The 27,401-nt window shown below is 45.8% G+C and overlaps 1 long non-coding RNA gene across 1 annotated transcript; it reads right to left on the bottom strand.

The window, feature by feature from the left end:
- Positions 1 to 2,555: 2,555 nt before the first annotated feature.
- Positions 2,556 to 26,387, bottom strand: LOC107182713. Its single transcript, XR_001513425.1, has 3 exons — positions 25,369 to 26,387; positions 7,916 to 8,004; positions 2,556 to 2,821 (listed from the first exon to the last, which is right to left on the bottom strand). It is a non-coding gene; the product is annotated as an uncharacterized LOC107182713 (long non-coding RNA).
- Between the last annotated feature and the right edge of the window lie 1,014 nt (positions 26,388 to 27,401).

Here is a 27,401-nt window from a genome sequence, read left to right as displayed (position 1 = left end):
GGCTCAAATCTGATATTGTTTTACCTTTTATTTGGTGTGTGGAAGGTGTGCGGAAGAGGGGGTAGTCTTATACGGCGAGTATATAACAAACTGTATTTTGAGTGGAAATGTTAGGGGGTCGTCTTATACGCCCAGTCGTCTTATACGCCGGCAAATACGGTACTAGGCCATTTAAGCTCTAAACCCAGAGGGTAAGAGTTATAAGATAGATTTTAGGCACCAGAGTATCTAACCTGCCAAACCAGACGCCAGGCCCATTTCATTTATTCTGTCCACTTTCCTTGGTTCTTCTAAAGCTGCAAGAAGAGCCCTCATGTAGTCCTTTTTGCTTGTTTGTTTTTTGTTGTCTGTATGCCTAGGATACAGAGGCAGAGTAGAATTGTAGCTAAGAGCAAAAGCTTTGAATTCTGAGAGACTTGGATCTGAACTCCCCACTTCTCTGTCCTTTGTGAGTGATTGTAAGCAGACTCTTCCGCCTGTTCTTCGTCTGTAAAACTGAATAAACATCTGCCTCAAGAGGGTCATTGTAAGAACTGAAGGAGAGAATAGAGTTGTGAGCACGGTGCCTAAAATAGGAAGTGCACAATAAGTATAGTACATCATTGTGACTGAATTATTATTTTGACAACCACAAAGCCAGTTAACGGGACAAGCTTGCATGCGAAGGCTTCTGTGGTACCGAGGTAAGTGTAGATATGGCAAACCAGAGGAGATCTGGCCCAACAGCAATGCTCCAGGAAAGAGTAAAAGCTTCAGCTGACAAACAAGCTCAAAATGGAACAACACAGGAAGAGGCTGTTAATGAAATGTAAGGCCCATTCATTGAGTGTCCAAAATAAAGGAGAAAATGGCTCTACTATGTGCTGTTCACATCTTATCCATCTTTAATAATAAAAGAATAATATGCTAATTAGACTGGACCGCCAAACAACCTTCCAGACGTCATTCTAGATGTAGTTCCTGAGGAAACCATGGCAGCAGGGGCCGAGGCCGAGGCGGTTAGGGGCGATCAGGCAGGCAGGCAAGCAGTTAGGGGAGATCAGGCAGGCAGGTGAGTGGTTAGGGGCGATCAGACAGGCAGGTGAGCAGTTGGAGGTGATTAGGCAGGCAGAGTGGTTAGGGGCGATTGGACAGGCAGGCAGAGTGGTTAGGGGCGATTAGGCAGGCAGGTAGGTGAGCAGTTAGGATCCAGCAGTCCCAAATTGCAAGAGGGTGCAGGCCAGGCTGAGGGACACCCCCACCCACCACCACCACCCTTGCATGAATTTCGTGCACCAGGCCTCTAGTGGTATAATGTCTAGTTCTGAATGTACTGATTCTACCGGGCCTTCCTAAATCGGGTTTTATTTGAAGAGTAGTGATTAGGATGGGAAGGATCTAGAGATGCCCTGGGAGGAATAATAGAAGGAACTGAAAAAAAAAAAAAAAAAGATTAACCAGAACCAAGATGGCTTCCTTCACATACTTGTCCCATGAAAGATGGGAGTTAACATTCGTATAGCTCATGGGGCGAGGGTTGGAGGGTCAGCTTTTCTGGTCAGATCTGGAATGAGCTGCCTGGAGCCCTCCTCTTGAGGCAGCCCCTGAATGGGAGTCACCGAGCCCAGTTGGAGAGCCGCCAACTTGGAGCAAGAAGAGAAGGGGGAGGACAATTGCCATACTCTGTCGACAAGAGAGCAGCTTCCACAAAATCAGACTGGCATTTTCACTGGGGACTTTTTTAAAGCCGTTTTGAAACTCTAATCCTTTTGGAAGCCTCACCCAGTCCTATGCAGCACTAATATCTTTCCCGGCCTGCTCTGACCGCTGCCTGACACAGTGTCTGCGCTCGCACACTGGCAGTCACGGTGCCATTCACGTGAAGATTGCCGGTCGAGATCTGAGGCTAATCTCTCTTTCCCAGCCCATGCACACTGGTTCGCATCCCCTGAGCATGGGTGCATGCACATCTGCTGGACCCCTAGCACTGAGGTAACTGCATTGACCACAATTACCATGAGACTCTCATGTGATCTTTAAACTAGAGCTGTTTAATAAAAATTGCCCTAGATATGTAACATGTACGCTTTAAAAAAAATTGAATCAATTGAACTTTTTCTCCTAATTAAATCCATTGAGTCTGCTTATTTATATCAACACTGTCCAGGCCTTAATCCCAAATCCAATAAAGGCAGTTTGGTCTGGTTATTATATCAGAAAGACCTGCCCGGTCCACGTGGTTCAGTGGCTGAGCGTTGACCTATGAACCAGGAGGTCCAAGGTTTGATTCCTGGTCAGGGCACATGCTGGGGTTGTGGGCTCGATCCCCGCTGGGGGTGGGGGAGGGGGGTAGGGGAGGGCGTGCAGGAGGCAGCCAGTCAATGATTCTCTCTCATCATTGATGTTTCTATCTCTCTCTCCCTTCCTCTCTGAAATCAATAAAATTTTTTAAAAAGAAAAATTAAAGAGAAGGAAAGACCTTCTTACATGATAAAGAAAGACAATAGGATTAAGGAAATGAGAGCAGGAGAAAGGACAATCGGGGACATATTAGTCTCTCTCTTCCTCCCTCTCTGAAATCAATAAAATGTTTTAAAAAGAAAAATAAAAGAGAAGGAAAGACCTACTCACATGATAAAGAAAGACAATAGGATCAAGGAAATGAGAGCAGGAGAAAGGACAATCGGTGACATATTAATGGCTACTGTTAAAAACAAAAATAAAAATCTCAGTGGTTTAACACAATGTAAGTTTACTTCTCACTCCAAGTTCAATGCTGTGGATCTTTGTGACTGGTGTGTGGGCATTCCTCTCATGACTTGGCCTCAGGGTCCTCTTGATTCTTAAGCAGAAGTGAATTACCATGTTTTCAAATGCACCAAAAAAAAAAATGTTTATCACTTTAATCATAAGGCTCAATTTAAAACATTATTTTTAAAACACTGTATTGCAACTAATGAAATAAAATGTATTTGAGGCAGCTCAGCATCTATAATAATAAAAGTGTAATATGCAAATTAGACCAGATAGCCAAACGACTTTCCGAACATCATTCCAGACGAAGCTGTGGTGGTGGGGCTGAGGCAGAGGCGGTTAGGGGTGATCAGGCAGGCAGGTGAGCAGTTGGGGCAATCAGGCAGGCAGAGTGGTTAGGGGCAATCAGGGACTGCCCCCACCCCTGCACAAATTTCATGCACCGGGCCTCTAGTTATTATATAAATGTTTCCATTACAGGCTTTTCAAAAAAAATCTTTTTCACATTCTTACCCCAAAAAAGAATTTTAAACCAGCTAGACACATTCCCACTGAACCACAGAATAATTGGAATTCTGACAGGAAGATAACCATAAAGCAAATCTTTAAAGAAAAGAGCACCATTTTGCTTTATTTAAACTCCACAAAGCAGGTGAGCGTTTTATGGGTCAAGAGTTTCTATGGAGAGTTATGCAATGGCTCAGCTTAGAATAGGTCTCTCCTTTGTTCCGCTTGCACACCATGCGCATGTCATTTGGTGACATCTGCAAAGGAAAGGTTATTCTACATCATGGATCAGAGAAAGCTTTGATGAATCATAAAGTTAACGCCTTGGGTTCCTCGCAGGAGAGACTTTGCAGCGGCTGTGTTGAAAGGCGAGTGGCTGTGTTATAACTTGCTCCTGGCAGAACCTTCCACCCCGGCTGGCTTTTTGCAGGAAGGACCAAGCACCAGGCCAACTTTGATTAGAGAGCTTTTAAACAGCACAGAGGAGACAAAGACATGTTCAGCCCACAGAAAAGAGTATGGCCTTACCGACGAGTGCCAGTAAGTTCACATGCTCTAGGAAGTATGGGGATTGTTCCAGCAAACGTTTCCTGGTGAGGAAATCTACCTCAGGCTTGTGTCCCTCATGAGCTGCCGTATACCAATGAGTGGTCCATGCCACTGAGGTATGTCTGCTAAGATACATTTTGCCGCAGGAAATAAAAATTGCCTGGCTGGCGTAGCTTAGTGGTTGAGCAGCGACCTATGAACCGGGGGCCACAATTCGATTCCCGGTCAGGGCACATGCCCGGGTTGTGGGCTCGACCCCCGGTGTGGGTTGTGCAGGAGGCAGCCAATCAATGGTTCTCTTTCATCACTGATGTTTCTATCTCTCTCTCCCTCTCTGAAATCAATAAAAATATATTCTTTTAAAAGAAAAATATTTGCATTAGAAAATGTGGTGTATACCTGATTTCAAATTGTACTCCAGAGCTATGATAATCACAAGGTTCTGACAAGAACCATGGAAAGACCCTCCATGATCTTTTCAGTTGGCTTCCTGAAGGTGTATACAACGTTTGTCCCAAGCCTGGCAAATAGGAAGTTGCTGTCATCACCATCATGATTGTCCTCATCAGTGCATTCGACAAGAGGGGAGCACGGGGGTGTCTAGACATGGGAGTGGCTGAGCAGAGGTGCTCTTTTAGGAAGATCTGTCCAGGTCCAGAATGCAGTCTGGGATGCTGAGGGTAACACTGCCAAACAGGGGCATAAAAAAGGATGCTTTGGAACAGATGGGCGCTCTTTTTGTTTGTTCGATAATTTCTTTCTTTTATTCCTTCCTTATTCAACTTATTGGGGTGACAACAGAGCGAGGAGGTAGGCAGTCAGGAAAGGCCTAAAACGAGTCTTGACGATGAATTAGGAGTTAGCCAGGGCAGTGGGAAGGGAAAGGAATGCAAGGCTAAAAGTATCCCGGGGAAGGCGAGTGCAGCCTCCGCTAGGAAGCTGGGTAGTGTGGCGGGGATGTAGGGTGAGGGAGAGATGGGCCTGTGGAGACTGGCCAGGAGGCCCCTCCCAGCAAGGGCCTGTCCCTGCTGGAAGCCTCACCTCGTACCCTGCAGGTGGCAGGAGACGCCAAGCGGGCCGGTGGCAGGCTCAGAATGGCTTGAGGGGAAGATCACTCTGGAAACTGACAGGGGGCAAGGCTTTGGAGAGACCCAAAAATCAGTGACTAGGGGTGTTGGTGGTTAACTTAATGTGCCAACGTGTCTGCCCAGATATGTGGTTAAACATTATCTTGGGTGTGTGTCTGTGAGGGTGTTTCTGAATGAGATGAGCATTGGAGTCAGTAGGCTGAGTAAAGCAGCCTTCAATCCACGGAAGGCCTGGCTGGAATAAAAGGCTGGAAGGCTTCCCTCTCTGCCCATCTTTGAGCTGGGGCATGGGTCTTCTCTTGCCTTTGGACTGGGACTGGGACAGGAACTTATGTCATTGGCTCTCCTGGTGCTTACGCCTTGGGACTCGAACTGGAGCTATACCCCCAACTCTCCTGGGTCTTGACTTCTCAGTCTATACAGGCACGTGAGCCAATTCCTCGTAATAAATATGTTCATACATATGCACACACCCTCTTGGTTCTGATTTCTTGGAGAACCCTGACTAATAAACTGGGATAACCTATAACCCTGTAGTCCTCACTGGTCTGCTTCTAGGCTTCCCTCCTTTCCACTTACCCTTGATATTTCTAGCCAAGTTCTCTTTCTAACATACACCGAGTGGCCAGATTATTATGACCGGCCAGATTATTATGACCACCCCATCAGAACTTCATTGACACTTCCAAAAATACTGAATATTGAAAACTTCCTAAGCAAATATTCTCAAGGTTTTATTATTATTACTATTGGCATAACTAATTCACTTCATTGTACTGATGGGGTGGTCATAATAATCTGGCCGGTCATAATAATCTGGCCATTCAGTGTATATCTAGCAGGCCAGGTCCTCCCTTGATATTCTCCTCCAGTTCCCAGATACCTGTAATTCCTAATTCGTGGCCTGGAATAGGACAACTCTTCCCCCTTCCCATGCCCCTCTCCTGGGAGGTGAGTGGGGTTGAGACGGAGGCCAGCAGATGTGCTGAGAATAGGGCCGAGCCGAATGGCCAGAGGTTTTGCTCTGGTTGACGGCCTGGCTGGCTGCTGGGTGATGTGGAGCCCATCCTTCAGAATCTGCCTCCCTGCCTCTTCCCCATCACCACCCTAAACTCACCGTGGTCTTTCATGCATCGGTGGCATCATCGGGAGTGTCTCTCCCCTTTTCTCTCCCTGGCTGGCTAACTGCTAGTTAGCATCTGAGCTCCAGCTCGAGTGTCACCTCCTTGGTAAATCCATCCCTGATTCCCCAAAGGTTCGGAACCGGAGCCTCATTCCATTTCGCATCTGTCTCCATTGTGGCAGATATTACAGCTCGTTATAGTGACTCATGTGGTGTCTACTTCTACCAATTCACAGAGTGTTTCTCAAGGGTTCAGACCATGAAAGTTTCAGTTTTGGATTCCATGAGCTTAGAGTTTAGGAGGGACTCCAGTCCCTAAGTGTTGAAATGCTAGGCATGGACAGATATGTGAACACATGACACATGAATGGAAGAGACAGAGTGGGCAGGACTGAGGATGTTGACCCCACTTATGACAGCTCATTCTGCTCTTTAAAAAAATTTTGTTGTTGTTGTTGATTTAAAGAGGAAGCGAGTGGGAGAGAGAGAGAGAAAAACATCAGTGATGAGAGAGAAGCAGTGATCAACTGCCTCCTGCACACCTGCCACTGGGGATCAAGCCCGCAACTGAACCATGACCTCCTGGTTCATAGGTCGATGCTCAACCACTGAGCCACACACCGGCCTTTCAATGTCCTGTTAAATGATTTTCTTCATGATTTTCTTTCCCAGGAACATTATACACTGCATTCCAAAAACAGCCAATAATCAACCACGAGATTGTTTCTATATTTTTAAAATTCTTGTTAAATTTTACCCAGTGCCTATTTGGGCTTGAGGAACCTGGGCTGATTTCTGGGACGGCTCTTCTCCCTCCCTAATTATGCTTTTATTTTGTACTGGAGAAATTTCAGGAACTTCTTCTGATGCTTTTCAGACTTTCACTCATAGCATTGTTTAATGTAAAGCTAGCATTTTAGAAAGGACAGAATTTCTGGAAAAATGAGTTATCATTAAATCCTTTTCAGAGTTTTAAAACTCAAGCTCTCTAACTTGTGCCAGAGTGTGGAGAGGCTTTGGAGAGGAATTACACTTGTTAAGAAAAGTTGGAAACTCATGAGATCAAGAAGGGGGCGAACTGATTGTGGCAACTGACTACTGGAGGCCTGGTGAGCCTCAGACCATCAGTCCCATAAGACGAGAGGAGAAAAAGCCCAATATAGGATCCTCAGAATAAAACCACGGCAGGCGCAGCGGAGGTTGGTTTAACTCTTCTTTAAGCAACATGGAGACTGAAAACTGCTTTTAACCTTCCTAGCACATAAAGTAGTTGCCTCACTGTTTTGCTGCTGAGCAGTTGGGGAAATGAGCCTATTCGCTGTGGCCAAAGGCTTCCCATTTATCTTCTGACTCACCTTGCGTCCGAGTCCTAGAAGCTTGGCATGCGGAAGAACATGGAAACGCCACTCCCTCGTTTCTAGGTTAGCCCTGTCCCTACAAAGTCGGGCTGCTTCGGGGTGAGTTTTGTGTGACGGTTCAATTCCAAGTATATCTTCTAGGGCCCTTGATGACATTTGGGGTAAGGAATGATTTTTCATCTTTAACGTTTTGTGATTTTTTTTTTTAATTTTTACTTTCTGTTAATCCTCACCTGAGGATATTTTTCCGTTGACTTTCAGGGAGAGTGGGAGAGAGAGGGAAGACAGAGGAAACATCGATTGGTTGTCTCCTGCACGAGCCCAGACCAGGGCCTGGGCCGAGGAGGAGCCTGCAACTGAGGTACTTGCCCTTGATTGGAATCAAACCTGGGACCCTTTGGTCTGCAGGCCGATGCTCTATCCACTGAGCCAAACTGGCAGGGGCTCATTTTTAACTTTTTAAGAGATGTAGACACAATGTTATACATTAACAACAGCAACACCCACGGACACATTCCCCTTCTTGCTCTGCACTGTGAGCCAATGTACATACATACCAGCACTGAGACTCTGGACAAGTAATTAATATTCCTGAGCTTCACTGTCCTCATCTGTAAAATAGGAGCAATATCGGCCACACTGGATTCTGCAGGAGACAAATGAGTGAATATATGAATAAATATATAGCTTAGTGCAATGTCTAATACATACTCATTGTTCCGTAAACAGTAGCTGTTGTGGTGGTGGTCAAAGTTGACCATATTATTAATGATCTGATGGGAAGAACATTGGCCTGGAAATCAAAAAATTGAATTTTTAAAAAAGTTAATGACATAACCTGTCAGTACACCTATTTTACTTCCTTAATGTATTTTGAGCTATCTTAAAATGAGGAGTTTGGTGCAGATCACTTTCCACTTTAGGATTTACGTCTCTGACTAAACTGAGCAGTAGAGGGAAGTGCTCCCAGCCTCAACCCTGAAGTCCCGGCCCCTTTCCTGAAATATTCCTCAAACACAAATGACTCTCTCTCTCTCTCTCTCTCTCTCTCTCTCTCTCTCTCTCTCTCTCTCTCTCTCCCTCTTGGCCGGCTCTGTGTGGGCCCAGAACAGCTCTGCAGAACTGAAGAGGAAAAAGACTTTTGTGGGTAATGATTTTCAAATCCAGGGACATAATGTCTCCAAACCTATTTTTAGTGCTAGTGGGTACAAAGGTAACATGTAGACTGATCTCCAAGAGATACTGTTCCATTGTGAGTGAGAACTGGAAGATCAATGCCTAGTCCCATCTGGAGGGGAAGTTAACCATTTTAACTTGGAAACAAAGACGTTTTTACCTGGGGAAATAAAATTTTCCAGACTAATGCCAGTTAATCACAGGCCGCCGTAACAGCACAATAATTACCCCTTGCATGTGTATGGCTTGCTGCCTCTACAACGCCCTTTGTTGTACCTTGTGCCCTGTCACCCCTACCACCATGTATAGGCCTGCAGGGCAGCCGCGAACATTCCTATTGCCGAAATAAGGAAGCTGATATCCACGGAGGTGGTGTGACTCGCCTCAGTCGACACGGCTCATGAGGGCATGTGCCAGGCCAGAGAGCACGGTGCCTGACTGGCATGGTGGAGCACCTAGAAACCTCCTTACATCTGAGCAGGTAACTCTGTCTTTCCCCCACTGCTTCCTTTGGGGATCTGGCAAAACATTTCAGGATCTCCATCAGATAATTAAATGGAGAAAAGTTCTCAAAGAAGGATGTTCCAGGTCAGCTTCTAAGCATGCCTGCCAGGTAAGGGTAAGGGTAAGGTTAAGTGGTGGTGGTGGTGGTGGTGGGGAGGCTCTACGCTCATTCTCTATCAGGAGATCCTATTCATTCATCATTCTTGTCAATAAACACGTTGAAAAGGGCTGTAACACTATAAATTCCAGTATGCACAAAAATTGCCCAGGAGGGTCACACTTAACTCAAAAGTACAGTCATGTAGGAAACTTTTATAGGGAAATTTCTCTGCTTGGTATAAAGGAAAACCAAAGCATTTTATTAGCGGAATCGATTAAACACAGCAAGAACACAATCGGGTTCATAAATCAGGAGGAAGCTCATGCTTGGCCTGTTCATAGCTTTGCTTAGTCAGTGCTTCTGATGGCAGATAACGGCACAGGACGTGCCTTTCTCAGATTTTCCCTGTTTGGGCTTGAATGAGAAAGGAGCTCCTGGTGGCTTCTCGCTTGCACATTCCTGCACATGCCCTCTTCATCCAGGACCGTGAGGCGGAGAATGTGAGCTAAGAGGTCCTGGGGGCGTTAGGTGGGCTTGCCCATCACACACAGGAGATTTGTCAACGGGTGGTCTTTGGTCCCAGGTCAATGTCAGCGGGAGTGCCCAGTTTGGGGTGCAGTGAAGAGGGAACCTTTATTCAGTGCAAACAGTTTCAACTGTGATCCAGCGTGGCTGTGGAACGGCTCAGGGATGACGGCTCCATTATGGAGCTGCGCAGCTTGGCTGTGAGGCAGCCCTGGGGCCAGGTGGCTAGGGGCCAGGTCACTCTGGTTTGACAGCTCTGCTCTGGTGAGAGGGTCCAATGGCAGAGTGCAGGCTTCTCCCTGAAGTGCAGTTTGCAGGAGACGCCCCTGTTTAGACATGGCCGCTAGGCTCTGCTTTTCAATTTGGGCCCAGCTGGCCCAGCTGGCCCAGCTGGCCCGGCTGGCCCGGCTCAGTGACCTATGAACCAGGAGGTCATGGTCAGGGCACACATCCGGGCTATGGCTTAAACCCCAGTGGGAGACGTGCAGGAGGCAGCCTATCAGTGACTCTCATCATTGATGTTTCTCTCTCTCTCTCTCTCTCTCTCTCTCTCCCTGCTCTGAAATCAATACAAATATTTACAAAAAGGAAAATAAAATTTGAGCCCAGTTAGCTACTAGGAGCCCTTTTCTGTAGGTATCTCCTTTCTCAAGGTCCAGAGATTGCAGAGAAGCAAAGCTGATGTCGAGCCTTTGCGAGGCTGGACTAGATGACTCTAAAGGGCCTTCTAGCTGGAAGGTTGGAGACCACTCCTTCCCCTGTTGGAATCAGCCAACCGAGAGTGTCTGTCCTGCCCTTGGGCTTTCAGCAGGCACTGTACTAGTCCCCCAGATAGAGGAGTAGAAGAAGGAACCCTCAGGGACCGCACCCTACTTCCTCCTCACTTTGCCATGAGCAGGTCCACAGCCTTGGTCGCCTGCTGGGAGAGAGCATGTCGGTTTGAGTACCACTTCCCAGCTTTGGGAGGCATAGCGGGCAGCGAGGTTTGGGGATGGAGGAATCCCCCCAAGCCTGGCCTGCCAAGGTGGCCACATGTGAGGACCCCTTGCCGGGCCAGGTGCAGAAGGGTCCCAGAGGTGCCCAGAGATAAGGCTCTATCAACCCATTTCACCAGCTTCCCAAAGGTTGGGGCCATTTTATTAAAGCCCTGGCACTGGCTTTTCTTTTTTCCAATCTGTCAATTTTTTGCAAAGCCTGGCTCATCAAAATCCAAAAGCATCCAAATAAAAAGCCTACAGACAAGTTGTGAATGCACCTCCATTGACCCCTGGCAGCTTTAAAGAGAATAATGATGTCCGCTTAGCCAAGGAACAGCTTCTCACAGAAGCAGCCCTTGTCTGTTTAACGCTCTCTCCCCAGCCTCGCGAAGTAGGTGCTATTACTATTCCCCCTTCACAGTGGAGGAAACAGATTCAGTATCACGGGGTAATTAATTTCACTAAAAGGTGGTGACAAATTCCTACCTTTACCCACTAAGTGACATTTCTTCTGGATGGACTAACACAGGCGATTTTTCAACCCTTTTCACCTCGTGGCATGCACGCACTAATTACTAACATTCTTGCAGCATGCCAGTTGAACATCACTGGACTAGAAGGCCCAGAGCTTCTAGCTAAAGAACTGGCTCATCAGGGGGACTACCTTATTCAGTTCCTCTCTGATCTGACCTGCACCCCACTGTCTAAATACAGCTGCTCTCAGAGACCTGAGGAAATACAGAGACAAAACTTGGAAAAGAAAGTTAGAGTCATGCATGTGATGGGGCTCAGTATCAAAGTATGTGTGTGTGTGTGTGCGCACAGGCACGCATGTAAGCCGCCGTGTCATGGACTCGCCTCTGTGAACACGCAGGAGAGAGAGGGACCTCTATGTGCTCCAGGGAGTGCTGCCCAGCACAGCCTGGGCCTGGCAGCGCCTCATCCCCTTACACACAGCGTCTCCGGTTAGTCCGGCGGCCCACGCCCTGCTCTCTGCCTCCCAGCTCGCCTTCCTCCCTCCTGCCTGCTGCCCTCACTGAGGGTCGGTGCCCGGTGGCCAGTTGGGCTTGCACTTCCACAAGCCGAATCGCACTTCCCCTCTCCTCCTCTGGTCCTTGTAGCACCTGCTGTGGTTGCTCTCTGCCAGCTTCTTCAGGGCAAGTGTGACCCGAGGACAGCCCGGACCAGGGCTGCTGCCTGACGCCGCCGTGGAGCCAGCGGCCAGCTGGCCCCCGAGATGGTACCCAAATAGCAGTGCTAGCCTCTAAGGCACGCTGTGAACCCCAGCTCTGCCAGTTGGCTGGTACTTCACTTCCTTGTACTCAGCTGTGTTATCTGTATGATGGGTACAACAATCCCTTCCTCAGAGAGTTGGGAGTGTTTAATGATATAATGGTCTGAAGCACTTAGTATGTGACAGCAATTGAAAAATTGTAGCTTTTAATAGTATTATCATTATTATGGGTCTTGTTCCTCATGTAACATGGGTCTTGTTCCTCATGTAACATGGGTCTCCCCTCGTATTCACTCCCCAACCCAGCATTTACATGAAAAGAAACATTATCTCACTGACCTTTACAAACAGGTGTGACTAACCCAATTTACAAGGAAGCAAAGTTATAGACAGGTTATATAACGTTCCCAAGGTCACACTGTTTGGACAAAGAACAAGTGGGATTAATTAGTTCCGTCTCTGACTCCTTCAGGAAACATTTACTGGGTGCTTCGAATGCCATGAACTTAGCTAAGGGCTGAAAAGACCAAGGTGATCCGACACAGGACTGGGGGTGGGGGTTTACAGTCAAATGGGGAAAGAGGCAGGTGAATGGGTAATTATGGAATACTGTGATAAAGGAATTCAAATAGGCAGCCAGGTGGCAGGACTCCTGTGTTGTGTGGCGACTCCTTCACCACAGAGCTAAACACAATGGGGCTAGAGTGTGTCCCGCTGTCCGGCACTATCGGGCCCCCTGGAGGAGAAAGGGGCCAGTATAGGAGACCAGCAGCCAGCTGTCAGAGACAGCTTTCAGGGGAAGGGACGTAGGGAGAGATGGGAGGAGAGGTCTCTAGGTGGTGGGACAAATGCCTGCAGGAGGCTGAAGGCCAGAGGATTCTAGTGGGAGGGATGCTGATGAGGAGGGTGGGGCCAGGTCAGGAAGAGCCTGCAGTGCCAGACTGAGGAGTTCTTCCTTTGTTTATATATCTTGATTGATTTCTGAGAAGAAGGGAGAGGGAGAGAGAGATAGAAACAAAAATGATGAGAATCATTGATCGACTGCCTTCTGTGCGCCCCACACTGGGGATCGAGCCTGCAACCCGGGCATGTGCCCTGACTGGGAAGTGAACCATGACCTCCTGGTTCATAGGTTACTATGACAGAGCCGGTGCTGGTGGCATAAGACCCCCAGGACTTAGATAAGACCCGAGAAGGGAAGGGAAGGGGAGGACAGAGTGTGGCGATCAGCGCGCTGCTGCTTTGACTAGTCAAACATTTCTAAGAAGAAGAAAACACCAACACAGAGAGGCAGAAGTTGGCAGTATCCAGAAGGGGTTCCATGACTCCCTAAATTCAACAGCTTTGTCACAGCAGTGGGCATATTTTTGCAGTACTGTGTGTCTTGATGCCATTCGCCTTTCCATATATGTCACCGTCTCTCCATGCTCTGACTTTATCTCCTAAAAGACCAAGTCTCTCCTTGCTCTTTATAAGTTCTCTCCCTAGTGATAACTCTGCTTTGCGTGTAGCTCCTTCTGAAGAGGAACAGAAACCACTGAGTCAGGAACACAAACATCCAGTACACTTGGCAACAGGCAATGGAGAGCAGTGGTTAAGAGCATGGTTACCGACTTTGGAACTTTCCAGCTGTGGGTGGCGGGAGGCAGAGGAGGCTGTAAGGGGGATAAATGGTGATGGATGGAGACTCGAATTGTGTGCTGCTTGTAAATGTTTACTTCACATGATTCACACTGTAATCCTGAGTAAGAGCTGAGACTTAGGTATGAATTACTGTTTTTAAACAAAAAGAGAATGAAATCACTTGCAAAGTCACATACAGCCGTGAAAGAATGCAGCTGCTGTAACACTAAAGGGAATTACCTCTAGGCTTCCATCCAGTACAACGCAATTTTCCGCAACTAAGGTGGAGGCCTTGAAAATAGGACGGATTAACGGAAATGTTGACAAACCCATCATTCCCAATGCTGGGTGAATGGCAGAGAACGACCAGCATAATAATGACATCGTGAGACTTTCCAGTGTTTTTATCTAGCGTGGGCAGCAAGTGACTGAGCAGGCTTTCCGAATAACAACATAATTTAATGACCAAGTGTCCATCTAAATAATTTCCGAAAGCCAGGGAAAAAACAGCATTATTTAACTTTGGAGGGGATTTCATTTCGGGGAGGTTTTTACTTTCTGCCCGTAAGTCTGAGATTTCCCAGATGGGCCACCACCCTGTCCTGGTTTACAGACCCGGTGTCCACCTCGGGTCGCACGGAGGGAGACGCGGAAGGCAGATGCATCTCTGTGTACATGTCCCACTGAGACCTGTGGGCCTGGGGTCCTGGGAACAAGTCCTCTTTCAACTCGCTGATCAGTGCTTTTCCCTTCCGGGGCTTTGACACGGTTTTCTCTTTGAAGCACAGGGACATCAGAAAAGAATGTGGACGGTTCTCATCTCCATTGAGGCTGCCCCCTGCTTGCAACCCCCCCACAGCCCCCACCGCCCAGGCCTCAAAGGGTCTCCTCCTCCAGATGGCCAGAGCTGGCCCAGCAGGAGGAAACGGCTGGTTTGAAGGTGCGGCCGCCCTCATTCATTACAGAACATCCTCTCTTCTTATCTTGCCTTTTTTCTTTTTTTTTTAATAAGCCTGAAGGACAGAGAGTTTTTGCTGTTCCTCATTAATCTGCTCCAGTTGGTGGCCTATCCAAATTATGAAATCATCTGTCATATGACAATTGTTTTTTTAATGCATCTTATTTTATGTAAATTACATAAAATTAAAAACTTTTGACCATCAGTTATTCAGACAAAGAGGATAACTGTGACAAGCAAAACAAAACAGCCCGTTATGCCAAGAATGGACACATGAGTCATGATCCAAGATGAAGTCTGAGGAACCCTGTTTTCCAAAGGCCGAGTTTCTCGGTCTGTCATGACCTGGGGCTTCCTCCTCGCCAAGTCTCTCTTGAGTTCCTCAGCCATTCAACGCTGACTCATGTCTGGACTGAAAATGGTGGGCACGCAGAGCCTTGGACTCTCAGGGCAGAAGGGACCTCAGACTTCAGCTTGCACATCAGCTCCCCAATCTTGTTTGGGGGTTGGAGAAAGAAAGATGGAGCACATTATAGGTTAAATTGTGACCCCCCCCCAAAAGATATGTCAGAGCCTTGACCCCTACCACTTATAAGTGCAACCTTATTTTAATAGGGTCTTTGCTGACCCTATTAAGCAAGCTTGAAATGAGGTGGTTGGCGTAAGTCCTGACCCAACATAACGGCTGACTTCCCTAGAGGAGAAGAGATAAGGGGGCAGACAAGGCAGAGAGAACACTGTGACCACAGAGGACACTGAGCTGCTGCAGCTGCGAACCGGGATCGCCAAGGAACTGGCAAACCACCAGAAACAAGGAAGAAGCGAGGAAGATTCTTCCCCCCTAGAGCAGTGGTTCTCAACCTTCCTAATGCCGCGACCCTTTCATACAGTTCCTCATGTTGTGGTGACCCCCGACCATAAAATTATTTTCGTTGCTACTTCATCACTGTAATTTTGCTACTGTTATGAATCGTCATGTAAATATCTGATGTGCAGGATGTATTTTCATTGTTACACATTGAACATAATTAAAGCATAGTGATTAATCACAAAAACAATATGTAATTATACATGTGTTTTCTGATGGTCTTAGGTGACCCCTGTGAAAGGGCCGTTCAACCCCCAAAGGGGTTGCGACCCACAGGTTGAGAACCGCTGCCCTATAGGTTTCAGGAGGAGCATGGCCAGCCCATGACACCCCGATTTCGACTTCTGGCACCCAGAACTGTGAGACGATCCATGTCTGTTTCCTAAGCCACCTTGTTTGTTACGGGAGCCCTCGGAAATGCACACAGAGAGTTTAGGCAGACTGCCCACAGTCACAGGGCTGTGATGACAGAGGACACACCACAACCAAACACTTGTGAGTCCCACTGCACAGTGTCATCTGTGGTCCCGGATTTACTCCCCGGAGGTGTGGCAACTCAATTGTGTGCATGTGTGTTTTCTTACATGTTTTGGCAAAAATAATCAATGGAGCCACTGAACAATGGAGCTGGACCTGCAATGCCAGAGGAACTGCCTTTCACATCTGATGCCTCAAAGCCTTGGAATGTCTGAAACAGGGCAAGATAACCCAGGCAACACTGTGTCCCAACGAGGTTTGCAAGAATAGCAAGAAAGCAGATATGATTACCATACTGATGCCTACCAGACTGAACATGCTTTAGAACGAACAATGCCATATTATCTATGCCTTCCTTCTGATAGAATTGTCCCCCTTCCCTTTCTCATAAACACCCATCGCCTTTGCCTCCTAACCGGAACATTTTTTGGGTTTCTGCCTGAATCACTGCATTTTGAACAGCTATTCTTGGATCTCAAATAGATGTTCGCTGCTTCTCAGTTTGAAAGGCCTTTTATCTTTAGGTTCACATTTTCATTGTAGATTTCCGTAATAATTACCTTGAAATAGACTTTCCTTGTCTCCGCCCTTTTTATTTTTACAAAGTTGAAACCTACAGATAAGTTGAAAGAATAATACAATCGACACACACATTCCCTTCACCTAGATTCAACAATTAAAATTCTGCCATGTTTGTTTCTCTCTCTTCGTATGTTTACTTTTGTTTGGAACCATTTGAAAGTTGCAGACCTCAGGACATTTCGCACCTAAAAATGTCAGCATGTGTCTCCTATAAATAAAGACATTCTCCTTCATAACCACCAGATTCAAGGAACTTAATACCAACACAAAAACATTATCTAATAAAAAGATTATATTCCAATTTCCACCCAAATATCCTTTATAGAGATTTTCTTCCTTGCTCCTCTCCTATTCTTCATTTTTGGATTTAGCACTCTCGTCATTCAGCTGCCCATCTCCATAATTCACTTTTTTTTTTTTTTTTTGTCTTTCACAGCATGAATATTTTTGGAGTCCAAGCCAACTGCCTGACAGAATGTCTCACCGTCTGGGTTCCTCTGCTGTTTCCCGAATTACTCGATTCTGGTGAGACATTCTTTGGTACGAATATGACTGAGGTGATGCTGTGTACTTCCCTTTGCATCTCATCAGAGAGGACATGTCAGTCACTAATCAATATCCTTGATAATGTCATGAAATCAACATAATTGGAAGTTACCACTTTAACTAGTATAAGAACATGAAATCACCATCATTGGTGATGGTGCTATCTGCAGATATCTCCTTTGTAAAGATATTATTGTTCTGGTTGTAATGAATGAATACTCTTTGTGGGATATTTGCGAGAAAATGTGTTCTTAACTGCTTAATACAGCGCATCCAGAGTTAAACACAAATGTTGACTTGGTATTAGATATCGCGCCGTAGCTGAAATGCAACACCTCATGTGCCCTGCTTAACGTACTGCCTGTTTTTTCAAGGGTGCGGGGGAGGGTGTGTGTGTGTTAAGCTTCAAGCTAACCCTCCTCCTTTACAAGCCACCAGCCTCCCCGGCAAAAAATCTGAAGGTCATTCTTATGACTTTCCCAGCACATAAATGTTACCCAGGTTTGGGCCTCAGCCAAGATTTCCTGGCCCATTAAAATTTACATCGAAACCTAAGAAGCCATACCCAAACAAGCAAAATATACCTAAGAGTAAAACCCTAGGCAGGTTAAGGCCAACGCTTAAAGCACAACATTACATTAGCTAAATCAAAGGTTTGCTTCTCAGCATGTCAGTATCACCGAGCGCTCAAGTATCGTGGATAACAGAGCTTGTACTATTGCACCGTGACAGGGTGCCATATTCCTTGTTGGCTACCACAAAGGACATAAAATTGAGAAAGCAAGACAAAAATAGTTCTCTAAAGCCATGTCAATCGTCTTTGAGAAGTCAAAAACACGCAGAGCTTTAACTGGAAGTTACTGCTTCTAATGAGCATAATGACGTGGAAACACAGCCCTAAGTCTCTGAATATCAAGCACGGCGATAAAGGGGCATAAGCCTAAGCCCACCCCGAGGATGTTCCTCTGGCTCAACTATGAATGCCTGTGGGTGTCTTCTGTACCGTTTTCCTCACTAGTTTATAAATTCCACGAGAACAGGGACTTGGTCCTGTTTGATCTTCAGTATTCAGAACAGCGTCTGACACCCAGACTGTCAAAAAATTATTGGTTGACTGAATTAATGACTCAAAATAGTGTTCCTCAAGGTTAGGTCATTTCAACATTTCTAAAGAAGAGATACCACCTTGTGACCTCTCGATCCCCTTTTAATTTAATTACAAAATGTGTTGCTCTGGACTGTGTGAATAAAGGGGCCTTCATAGCTCCTCTATCTCAATCTCCAACAACTTAGCGAGTCATTTCAGGACAGACAGGCATCAAGGCACACCTATGTGTGCCAGATCATGTCATGATCCTACGCGTCGAGGTCTTGTATCTGTTTTTGTTTTTTGCAAAGCAGGAAGGAGAAAGGATGTGTAGTATCCCACTGTCCCATCAATACTATTGTTATCTCCTTCCAGTAGTTCCATTGCTGAGTTGCTAAAGGTCATGGGGAGAAGAAAGTCTGTGGATTGTTAATAGAATATATAATTTGCTTAAATACTTAACACTTTTCTCTACATGATTTTTATCCAGAGATAGTTTTATTAACTTGCTCAAATATGTGACAGTTAACCAAAGTAAGTGATCTGCCCATAAACGCTAGAGTATTTGTTTTTGTTCATGTACAGATGCTTTAGTGTCACGGGAGCTGAAAGCATCAACTAGTACGCATTTTCTCTTTGAATCAGCACCCTCCAGACTCAAAGATGGTAGACAGTGCACAGGAGAGAAGGAGATAGGCTCTCCTCCCAGCAGGAAACAGCAATAATAAAAATTAAGATATAAGAATAGTAGTGGGTTGTGCTTATTGCATACGTATTGCTTTGTTTACAACAGCCCTACAGAATAAGGACTATTATTCCCAGTGCAGAGGAGAAAACTGGGGATGAGCAAAGGTGGACTCAACAGCAAGGTGTCAAGCAAGGATGTGAAGGGAGCACAGCTGACCTCAGAGCCCTCTTGCTTTCCTAGATGTAGGGAGAGCTTCCACATGCACAGTAGACTGAGAACCTGTTGTTTACAAGTGTTGTCTGGCAAGTTTTCAAGGAAATCTTTGATCATTTCTTAAAATACTTACGCTAGGAAACACTCAGGACAGATACACTGTAAGGTCACTGCCCCAAGGGTCAGACAGAGGAATCCCTATGCTCCCGCCAAACATCTGCTGGTTTTATCCAGTTCCTTTATCACCTGTCATTCGCCTTGATTCCCTCTTCAAAGGTGACACATCCCTCAATTTTTGGAAATAGCTCAATTCTTGAGGGACATCCCTTTGCAAACAGATAAAAAGCTTTGCTAATGTCAGTAAAATGAAGCCCAGACGCTGGGCCCAGCCGGCTTTCAGCCTGGCCGCCTCAAAGATTTTCTTCTTGCTGCCCTGCTCAGGCTCACAGACATGAAGGCTCGGTGCTCCTTCCATCCCCTTGCAAAAAATTAGGGGGAAAAGGACCCATACATACAAAGGTTCTTATGTTTTAACCTAACTCTTAGAAAGAAGTAGAAGGTTTATATTCATCAAGCCTAATTACATCTAAACTTGGTAAGATTTTATGGGGGAATTCCTTCTAAAACCAGTATTCATGTTGTTAGCAGCAGCAGCTTCCCGAAGCTCCAGTTCAAATTCTGTACCACCGAGGGCACTGGTTTTCTCTCTAAAATCCACCTTCCCAAGTCCACACTCCCCCAAACACATACAAGGAAAATATTCCAAACTGGCTGCAATTTCCTTTAAAGTCAGTGTGGTTAAACTGCGGGCAGGCAAACAGCAGGAACTCCCTTACACAGGAGTATTCCTCTCCCAACCCCAGCTCACATGTAACTATAACAGCGATGTCCAACCTTTGTCATCTCAGAGCACACATACATTACTAAAATTCTGCGGCATACCAGAGATTGTATTTCTAGATGACTATTGTCATGTTGGTTGTTGTCATTTTTTAATTGGCAATCTAAGGGGAAAGAGGTTAGTGCCCCTGACTAAATAGTCAGGTACTACATGTTTTAAAAATGCTTGTAGCACTCCGGTTGAAAATTGCTGATCTAGAACAAGGGCTCCTAACCTTTTAGATTTTAAGGATCCATAAATGAATGAATACAAGAAAATGCAGACCACTCTGAGGTTGACAAGTTTTATTTTGCAAATAAAGAAAACAAATACTAATACATATTGTCATTATGACTATAAAGTAAAGGACAGTGTAACAGAAAAAGACACATCTATATATATAAAAGGCTAATACGTAAAGTGTCCGACTGTCTGACAGGTTGCTATGATGCACACTGACCACCAGAGGGCAGACACTCAATGCAGGAGCTGCCAAGCTGCAGTGACTTAGCAGCGGCAGTTCTTGGGTGACGTACCCCCAAACCAGAGAGGAAGCCTGATTCCTTGCGGGGCCACATGATTCCACCTTTGGCCATGGGTTATGTTGTTGCTGGGGCACTGTTGGCCCAAATCTGGTGTACTGCACACGTGTATTTTGTGTAACACACCCTGTACGACAGCAACTTTGCAGAGTGCTGTCTCACACTCCAGGACCCCTCGGGGGATGTTGGACAGCCAGTTTCAGCCCGATCCCCATAGGCCAGACTGAGGGACCCCACCGGCCGGAGGGACCGCACTCACTCCTCAGATGCTGAAGAGGGACCTTGGGAGGTTGGCTCCAGGGCGTGTTCGGCCCATCTCGCCCAGTCCTGCCCCACCGGCCACCTTCTAATTAATTTCCTTTTAATGTGCATGAATCTGTGCACTGGCTCACTATTAAGTACTTAATTTCAGGCCAGAGAATTGTTTTAAATTATAAAGGTAGCTTATGGAATTCAGTTTATTCACAGAAAAAGAAAAAACACCACGAGAGTATCTCTCCAATGTCTACCACCAAGAAAAACTAAATCCCTTCTCCTTTCTCTTCGAGTATTTTGTGAATATTTCTGTTATATCACATGGCTTCATTATGATTCCTGTTAATGTTTACCTAGCAGCTACACCACAGTTCTTAAAGGCACAAAAATGGTCTTACCCTTTTACCCACTGACAGAATGTAGCATAAAGCCTAGAACACAGTAAGTATTCTGAGAATATTTACTCAGCCCTGACTGGTTTGGCTCAGTGGACAGAGAGTTGGCCTGTGGACTGAAGGGTCCCAGGTTCGATTCTAGTCAAGGGCATGTACCTTGGTTGTGGGCACATCCCCAGTAGGGGGTGAGCAGGAGGCAGCTGATCGATATTTCTCTCATCGATGTTTCTAACTCTCTATCCCTCTCCCTTCCTCTCTGTAAAAAAATCAATATATATATATATGTATTTATTCCTTTGTACATAAGGAAGTCAAATGGAAAGAGAAAGTTCTTTCTCTAGACAAAATTGATTATCTTATTTGCAAACTGGCATAACACATTAAACCCTGGAGATCCCAGAGATGTAAATAAAGTTATAAAAACATTCTAATACCACTGGCACACAGCAATGACTTGCAAATTTAAACCTAAGTTGGAAGAATTAGTCAACACCATTGTTCTGGAAAACAATCTCAGCTAAGAAGTTATTTTTTAGCCGGGTTGTGTTTAAATATTGATAGTGACATTGATTTATGCATACTTTAAATGAAAATGAGAATCATCAAAAGGTAGGGTAAGAGCCAGCGGCAAATGAGATCCTCTGTGTTCATTTATCCAGGTGGTTTATTGGTGAGTCACGATCTGTGATTTGAAGTTTGAAAACTGAGCCAGCAGTTCCCTGAATCCAGGAAAACAACATGTCCCAATTTATTTCCGACAAAATTTGGCTACAGTTCGGCAATGCAGTAAAAATATCTTTATGGATTTTTCTCATTACATTGACAAATGATGAATGAAATCATTATGAGGGGCAGAATTACAAAAAACTTTTATCCTTTCTAAACATACATTTCCCATGAAACAAAGGACATAAAAAGTGAAAGGATTTAAAATTATAATCGTTTCTTGCACTGCACTACCAAATTCAGGGAATATAAGCATATATAGTGTTATGTTAGCTATTATTTTAATTCCTTGGTGGTATCCAAAAGTTATCCGAAAGTTAAATTTATTAAATAATCCAATGATAATTTTTTATCTTAAGGATAAAATTTTATTTACCTTTAGTAGTGATTAGAGTTATGAAGCTAGACAAAGCTTTGCGGATGAAATTGTGACAGCATTGGCAATTATAAAGCAGGATCAGCCTGGTCAGTATGGCTCAGTGGATTGAGCATCGGCCCATGCATCATGAGGTCACTGGTTCGATTCCTGGCCAGGGCACATGCCCAAGTTTCAGGCTTGATCCCCAGTACCTGGGGCCTGCAGGAGGCAGCCAATCGATGTTTCTCTCTCATCAATGTTTCTATCTCTCTCCCTTCCTCTATCTCTAAAAATCAATAAAAACATATTTTTTATTTTTAAAAAAAAGGCAGAATCGAGGAAGAAACTGGAAGCCCAGAACGACACTGCTTGCTGGTGTTCATTTGCCTAGTCTTCAAGATGAAAGAAATAGAAACAGTCTGGGGTCCAAATTTGAGCATGTTTTATAACTGCATCATCATTCAGGCTCATCCACATTATTTTTTTAAATTATTATTATTATTTTTGTTAATCCTCACCCGAGGATATTTTTCCTTGATTTTGAGAGAGAGGATGACAGCGAGGGGGAGACACACAGAGAAACATCAATATGAGAAGAGACACATCGATTGGTTGCTTCCTGCACGTGCCCCAACCAGGGCAGGGGATCAAGCCTGCAACCAAGGTACGTGCCCTTGACAGGAATTGAACCAGGGACCCTTCAGTCCACTGCCTGACACTCTGGCTCATCTACATTATTGACTCACCGTGGTTGGCAGCCTCCAAGATGCTCCCCAATGACCCCCTACCCCTGGAATTCATACCCTGGTGGAATTCCCTCCCAAATTTCAGGGCTGGTTTGTGTGACCAACAGAACAATCCAGAAGTGATTGTTGTCACTTCTGAGAAAAAGGTATAAAAGGCATTGCAGCACCTGCCTCAGTGTCTCTCTGTCACCTGGCTTTGAGGAAACCAGCTCCTGTGCTGTGAGAAGCCCCACAGAGAGGCTCGCCGGACAAGGAACTGAAGGGTCTGCCAGCTGCTCCCAGGTTCCTGAGCCTCAGAACCTGAGTGAGAATGTAAATGTTTGCTGTTTTACATGCTAATTTGGGGGGCAATTTGTTACCCAGCAATGGACAACTAACACACCCACTGCGCTCCTGGCTAAGTTGAGAAACTGAGCCTCTGCCTCCTCCGCTATAAAGGAGGGACTAATGTATTTCCGCTATTCTCCTTTGTTCCAGAATGAGTTTATGACTACTTTCAGGGATGTAATAAACACAGGGCTGCATACATTAAAAGAGGATAGAAAAACAAGGGAGGGGAATATAAAAAAGAAATGGGAAAAAGGCTAAAAAATAATATATATTACACAATCTTATAACTGGGTCACAATTTTGGCTTTAAAACTTTTAGTAAATCCTCCAATCTCTTCCCTCCTGACCCCCACACAGACAGAGTCAGGTATTTATTCAGTTCAGAGTCCAAAATTTAAAAAAAGGAAATCCAAGTACTTAAAAGACATAGCATTATCCTGAGGACTGACATGGATGAGAATTCCCTTGGGCACTGCCCTAAAACAGACACACAAGGAGTACACGTTGAGGCCTTCACATACAGAGATACATAGACAGTGTCTCCCACCACGCAGGCCCGAAACAGGCTCTCACAACAGGGCCTGCTGTGACTACGGCCATTCAGGGCAAGTTTTACTAGTGCTACAGCTCGCCTCTAAAAACTTGCTTCACAGGCTACTCTTGACTTTTCATCATCACAAGTATTAAAAGCAGCCAATTTTCAGCCACAAATGGAATGGAAACAGTTTTGGAAAATCCTGGATATTCCAATTATTTTCCTATATTCCTCCCATCTCAATAAGAACCAACGTTGGTGGACTTTCTCATGGTCACCCATACACAAAGCTTTGAGCCTCTTTTGTTGTTGTTGTTTTTAATCCTCACTGGAAGATATTTTTTCCCATTGATTTTTAGAGTGGAAGGGAGGGAGGGAGGAGAGAAACAGGGGAAAACATCAATGTAAGAGAGACACATCGACTGGTTGCCTCGCGCATGCATCCTAATGGGAGGATCAAACCTCTGCAAACAGCCAGAACCCAGCCCACGGAGACCATGCCGGACTGCTGACCTCTGGGACGATAAGGTATGCATGCTGTTCGAAGCCACTAAATTTGCGTTATTATTACAGCAGCCATAGGAGACTCACTTAAGTGCTAACTCTTGGTACTATTTGCCAGCCATCATTTGGCATTTTCACTTAATTATCATTAATCCTTACAACTGTTAAAAAGTTGAAGCTATTGGGTAATTCTGGAAAGATTGCCTGAACTCAGGTCTCTCTGACTCCAATTTATACGCATTTTACAAAACCATGCCTTAAGAAGGGATAAAATCACAACCCAGAAATTGTGCCTGGGTAATACTCTAAATATTCTGATTAGACTTCCCGTTCCCACTGTTCCTAGCAGTAACTGGATACATAATAGCTATTAAATTCCGTTTATCTCCCTGTCTTCTCTCTCCTTGAACTTTTCTCTCTCCTACTGATACTGCTTTAAAATAAGACATTTTAAATTGACCATAACTCTTAGCTTTAAACCGATTAAATTGTTTCACATATAATCAACTAGAGTTTATTACTAGATATAAACTGACTACATTAGGTATTCATCTACTGATACTCATAATATCTGGCTTTTAAGGAAAATAACGTGTTGTAGCCACAATTGCTTTTCCTGAAAAACATAACCAACCAAACCATGCAGCACTCTGATAAGAGTAGTCATTCAATGGTGATACACTGAGATGTGCAAAATTTATTGCTGGTCACAGACACAATAAACATAGGCAGAAATTCTGTAATTATAAGGGTATAGTTTCAAATCCACGATGAAAACGTGAAACTTTCTTTAGTTCTTTATTCCAAAGCACTCACTTGTTGCAACATGCCCCTTTTTTCATTTGAAGTAAGTTTGTTCATTCATTCTTGGGCACCTAATGCATGACAGGTGGAATGTTACAGGTGGAAATAGCAGTCACTATAACATAGTACCTTAGAGTGCTGGGATAACCAGTTCTTCTACTTCCTACTTATGTGACCCTGAGGCAAATTACCCCAATGGAGACTCAGTTTCCTCTCCTGTGAAATGGATAGAAGAATAACACCTACCTCAGGAGCATTATGGGGGTACTAGAGGTCCAGTGCACGGGAATTGTGCACTGGTGGGGGTGTGGCCTGCAGGGATCGGCTTGCTGTGGGAGCATCACTCATCCCAGTCAGCCGAGCAGCTGTGGACCCACCCTCTGAGCAGCTGCTCCCTGGTCCGGCATCTTCTGTGGAGCCAGAGCACTTGCTTCTCCAGGGACCCAGTCAGGGCCAGGCCCAGGGACATTAGCACTGAGAGGCGGCAGAGTAGGCCTCAGTCCAGTGGCGGCCACAAACTCGCCTCCCAGCCTCTGGGGTCAGCTCTGTGAACCCGGCGACAGTGGCCTGCGGGCATCTGGAAGAGGCAGCAGGGAATGAGGAAGAGGAGCCCAGGGCGACGATTGCAGCCCGGGTTCCTGCCCGTTGGCCCGGGTTTGCAGTGGGAGCAGCCGCTCATCCCAGTCAGCTGATCGGCGCTCCACTGTGGTAGTGCACCGACCACCAAAGGGCAGCTCCTGTGTTGAACGTCCGCCCCCTGGTGGTCAGTGCACATCATAGCAACTGGTGGACTGGTCGTTCTGCCGTTCTGTCGCTGGGCTTTTATGACATAGGATACTATGGCAATGCGTTTAGAGCAGGGGCGGTATAGAGTAAGCTCTCACTGTTAGTTTGCATTATATGCCAGGTGTTGGGGGAAAGCCCCAAAAATCTAACTTCAGGATCGATTCTGCAGGACAGACACGCAGCCTTATTCAAATTCATAAGAGCTCTCATAGGAGGAACTTACAGACACAGGCAAAAGCAGCTGCTCGCAGTGGTGGCTGGCCAGGAAGAACCCACACCCCTCCCAGGAAAGGACCCCTTTTTACAGGGGGTGAACAGTACCACTGCATGGAGGGGAGTCATATAGACCACCAGAAAGAGCAATGCATTCCTAAGTTAACAGATAACGCCAGGCTTTCATCACCCCTCTACACATTCACTCACCTCCTTCCTGGGAGCATGACGCTGATTTTGGGTGGCATTCTGGTTTTCTGGGTAGTCATCTAAGCCTGAGGCTACACAGAACTACACAGAATCCAACATTTCCCTGAGGCCTTTGCTGCGGGAGCCGTATTGCATCTGAAGTGAGTTCCCCTACACCAGTGGTCGGCAAACCGCAGCTTGAGAACCACATGCGGCTCTTTGGCCCCTAGAGTGTGGCTCTTCCACAAAATACCACGTGCGGGCGCGCACGTACAGTGCGATTGAAACTTCGTGGCCCATGCGCAGAAGTCGGTTTTCGCCCCGAGTGAGTCTATTTTGAAGAAGTGGCGTTAGAAGAAGTGGGGGGTGTCGGTTGGTCGGGTGACGGGAGATGCAGCGCAGGGGAGGTACAATGTTTTGAGGTACATTTGCTGAGGTCGACTCCTTCCAACTCTCCCATCCACACTCGTCTGTCTGAAACAAGTATACAAGACGAGTGTGGATGGGAGAGTTGGAAGGGGTCGACCTCAGGGAACGTACCTCAATCAGATTGAGGACGTTTTTAGCAAAGGCCAGCTTAGCAGTACCCTAATTAAGTTATTAACAATGTACCTACCTGTATAGTTTAAGTTTAAAAGATTTGGCTCTCAAAAGAAATTTCACTCGTACTGTTGACATTTGGCTGTTGACTAATGAGTTTGCCGACCACTGCCCTAGGCCAGTCCATGGGCTTCTATCAGTGCATGAGAAGCAAGGTCCCTGCTCTTGAGAAACGCATGCTCTAGCAGTTCAAGTGTGCAGGGGACCAAAGCATTTCGGTTTTTAAGGTTTGTTCAAAGCAGCAGCTATTTTTGAATCAGAGCATCGGGGTTCTTGCTGAAGACGGCAGAATGGCATAACCTGATTTAGAGGCGCCTGTGACCTGGCACTTCTGCGCATGGGCCACGAAGTTTCAGTCGCACTGTACGTGCGCGCCCACACGTGGTATTTTGTGGAAGAGCCACACTCAAGGGGCCAAAGAGCCGCATGTAGCTCGCGAGCCGCAGTTTGCCGACCACTGGTCTAGTAAATAGCAGAATCCTATCTTCCCTAACCAGGGACACTTCAGAGTAAATGGCTTGCACTTCTTCCCAACCAGAGGGTGAACAGCTTAAATCTCCCTACTCTGGGAGACAGATACAGAAATCCAACTAGTGCCGTTTGCCAACCACACCCAAGGACA

This window comes from Myotis davidii, unplaced genomic scaffold, assembly GCF_000327345.1.
Source record: "Myotis davidii unplaced genomic scaffold, ASM32734v1 scaffold317, whole genome shotgun sequence".
Lineage (NCBI taxonomy): Eukaryota > Metazoa > Chordata > Mammalia > Chiroptera > Vespertilionidae > Myotis > Myotis davidii.
Note: the sequence above shows the minus strand (reverse complement) of the source record. Positions and strands in the feature narration are given on the sequence as shown.